The following is a 4,095-nucleotide window of genomic DNA, read 5'->3' as shown; positions in this document are numbered from 1 at the left end:
ATAAGTTCAGAACAAACTTTGTAGGGTTTTTTTTGCAAAGAAGCAAAAAAGGGGACTGTTTAGATGTCTTTCTGGGGCACACTTTTGATAAATTAGTTCGTGATGAAGATGGAATGATGTGAAATGTAATTATAAAGATAAAACATAACTTTTATTTCATATCAGACGATAAAAAAGGGGGGAGAGACAAACAAATTATATAAATGATGCTGTATATATCAGCAAGGTGAATAAAAAAAGTAAAAAAAGTATTAAATCACAATGTGACGATATGTGACTCTCTTAATGTAAAGTAGGTGGCAGAAGGTTTGTCCGCACACCCACTGGAAATAAGCGAGTATTGATGTTTGAATTGAATCAGAGCGAAAATTTTAGGTAAATCCTGTATTCTCTATGGATTTATGAATTTTTATACTTGAGTATATTCATATGAGAGAAACAGGAAGAACCGGCTTTAACGACTCCGGACTCCTTCTAGTAGGTAACACAGATATTAGTGCTGCACAGACAAATAGCAGTAGGAATACTGGTGAATGAAAAATATATACACGGAAGGTGCGTTCCTTGATACTACAGTACCCAGTATTCCCAGAGGGTCACCCTTTCTGGTACTGACCAGGCCCAATGCTGCTTAGCTTCCAAGATCAGACGAGATCGGGCATATCCAGCATGGTATGACTGTTGATAGTCAAGTATACACCTATCTGCATATGGAAAAACCAATTGCTTAATAGGTTGGGGCTGGTCTGGAAAAGTATAAAGAAAATTGAACCCAGTTACTAAAAAGTATCTAGGCACTGTGTCCCAATAATTTGGGTGCAAGAAGATGTGACCGAGTGCAAGGGGAATATTCACATATGTATAGTATCAAAATGAAGCATAGGGCAGCCGGTATCCTGATGTTGACACTGGTGCCGGGTGTATTAATGTTGTCCGATATCAAATTATTTGCCCAAAATGTAGCATTCAAAATACAACCATATTGGTAGTGGGATTTTGTAAGAAACCATGAAAAAAACACACACACATGAAGCAAGAGTCCTCAAGGAGGGCAAAACAAATTCTGCATGCTCACTGTTTCCCACAATTTAGTTGTGGTGATATCTGTTGAATATGTGAAAATGTCCCTACTAATAGAGCAAAAAGGTATACATATAAATATATGCACATCCAAATATATCAGTCTGAAAATAACAAGGTAGATATAAATATCTGCATAGTCCAAATAGAAATGCTAGGTAAATTGTTGTTCTAGTAATTGAAAAGATCCGTCAGTCTGAATTTAGACAGATTCAAAATAAATCAATTGCTAAATGCTTCGCAGAAATACTATGTGTTACCACATGAAAAGCATAATGATACCCATAAAGTCCAGCACACAAGCACAAAACCACAGTTTAATCATTAATCGATTTGCAAGGAAAAAATTATTTTACATACATAAGACCATATTTGTCATAATTTATACAGTGCAGATTATGTGTATAGACCTTCTGTGGATTTGTTCAGATTCTCCAAAGCACTGTCCTGACTTGGCTATTTGAAGAGTGGGTTAAAAGGATGATACACGCATTACCATCTGATTGATGGTCTCTCTAAATGGTTAAATACCTGGTCTGTATGGGGGAATTCTGGAGAGACAGCCAACAATTGCTGTTTTAGGTCAGGGCTTGTTGCTATGGCAACCTATCCTGTCCGTGCCATGTGCACGGAGCGGAGAATGCTCATCCCCTGTGAGTTAAAAAAAACACTGAGGGATGAGGTGCCTGTAGGAGAGCCTGCCACAAACTAATGGGGGTGGTGTGTGGTACTTGCGGTGTGCTGTAGAGGAAGAGTCCGCCCGCCGGAGCTCCGTGACGGAGATCCCGGAAGTCGAGCGCCGGACCGGAAGTAAGAGGTACTTCTACATCTAATTTACAATCAGTAATGAATTTTGCGGGGTCAATATTGGAGGGTAAACATGCCCGTAGCACTGTTCGCCAATCTTTGTTTGTGGGTTCGGTGGCATTACCTAATTCTTTAATAAACCTCTGACATGCGGCTAGATCCTTTCTGGGATCGGGAAATTCAGACATAATTGTCCTCAATTCTGTCCGGGACCAAGGACAATGCATAGCAATGTTCCTGATGGGAGTAACTCCCTGAGCGTCAGTCCTCCCATTGGGGACGGCGATCACCCTGACAGGATTTAGTTCAATTACATCATTCTGAGTTGCTTCTACAATGTGAGGTGCAATTGTCTCTGCATAATGTACGGTACCGTACTTACCTGTGGACACGACCTCACCTACTCCTCCGCTAGGGGCCTTTACTACTCTTATTGGTTGGGCCATGCCCACCTGGGTGTCTTGTATAGTGGTTGCTAGAGAGAGTGCCGATATCGTCCTGGGCTTATCTTCTTGCTCGCAGTCCTGAGGGAAGTTTAGAATGGGATACAACTTGCACGGGTTAGCATTAGTACATTTATCAATTTTACTCTTATCATATATCAGTATGCCATTGTCTGTAGCCACTTTCTCCCCTGTAATATACGGTGGTGGTGGTGCAGTTGCCATCAGTTTCCTGCTAGGTTTGGAACCGGCTGCGTGAGCTAGTTCCCTCTGCATATCGCCCTCTTGCTGCCATAAATTTAAACAGTTTGTGTGTCTGACCCTTTGCTTTTGGGATTTTATCAGACATATCCTAAACCTTAAATTCTGCAACACCTCTGGTTCAAAACTGCCTACCCTAGGGATTGGTTCCCTATCTTCCGCAGTCATACGTTCCCATTCATTGCAAAAAACTTCAGTGTGTGATCCATGCTTCTCACACATTATGTACCTCGCGGACCCCCTGGGCCACGGAATGTCAACCTGAACCCTGGTTGCACGTCCCTTACTTGAGCAACTGGCCCCCATATTTTGCAGGTATTGCCTTCTCAGCTAATTCCCACAAAAAAACAAAATACTCAATGTAAGGCAACGGTGAAAGATCAACGAGTGCTCTCACCCACTCACACCCATGTTGGCCAATACCCCCAAACACTGTCGTCAGCGTCGGTACGTACCCAACCTAGGGCCCTATGTAACCTCTATTCACTGGAAGTATATTGGAGTGACTTACCCTTTCCAGTAAATATTGGTTGTTGGAGATTTCCTGAGTGACCAGCGAAACTCCCTTAAAACAAAAAAATGTTTACACAAATCACGCTTGCGTATGCTACACCCAGCGCTAATGATCCCGTGATTTTACACAAAGCTTGTAAAAAGGGTATCACGTTGCGCTAAATATTGCACTCACGAACGCGCGGTCCAATCGCACAGCGTATAGGTAACTGTTACTTATCCGCCGTACGATCAATGGAATCGATTTTTCAGGCTGCGAAACCTCAGCCGGAGCATATCAAAACGGGCCTAGATGGGTTCTTCGCTAACCCCCTGGGCTGTGGTACCTAAACAACAACCTCGCTGACCTTTAGTCTGCGGTACTCTCAACCTTCGCTGACCTTTGGTCTGCGGTATCTGCTACCTTGCTCCTTTGTACTTTAATCTATGTTAACGTGAGCAAGCCACTCTCACGCCACCAAGTCTCCACTCACCTGGTGTGGTCTCCTATGGGATCCTGAATTCCCTGGGTCCACAAAACCTTTATTATGTTTGCACACTCACGTTCGTTCACTCAAATACACTTTGATTTTTCTGTACAGAAAATTAACTTTCATTCAGATAAACAGCCTTAGTACCAGAGGTAATACAGTAAAAAAGGTTTTATTTAAACTAAATCTTGGACACTGAGCAATTTGTGCTATTATCGCTTGGCTACCGTTTCGCGCCTAAACTAAACACTGCTATTGTGTAATTTGGACTTAGCGGCCGTACCTTTACGCACGTTGCGTAAACACGCGATCGTGCGTACGTCTTTACATTGTGTATGCAGTCCCGTGCTTTATACGAGACACGTGTACAAAGACCGTACGTCCGCAATAGTACAAATCCCACACTTCTATAAATGTAAGCGATATTACCTATAATCGTTTACTTAACACAACACAGTATCTTTCTGTATAAACCTGTTTAACTAGGCCAGACTGTATTTGTGTTTTACGTTTTACTCCCT

At 42.2% G+C, this 4,095-nt stretch overlaps 1 pseudogene; it reads right to left on the bottom strand.

Annotated features, from left to right (window-relative positions):
- Positions 1–567: 567 nt before the first annotated feature.
- Positions 568–686, bottom strand: LOC134967166 (5S ribosomal RNA; annotated as a pseudogene).
- Positions 687–4,095: the final 3,409 nt, after the last annotated feature.

The sequence above is a fragment of the Pseudophryne corroboree genome, chromosome 10 (genome assembly GCF_028390025.1).
Source record: "Pseudophryne corroboree isolate aPseCor3 chromosome 10, aPseCor3.hap2, whole genome shotgun sequence".
Classification (NCBI taxonomy): Eukaryota; Metazoa; Chordata; class Amphibia; order Anura; family Myobatrachidae; genus Pseudophryne; species Pseudophryne corroboree.
Note: the sequence above shows the minus strand (reverse complement) of the source record. Positions and strands in the feature narration are given on the sequence as shown.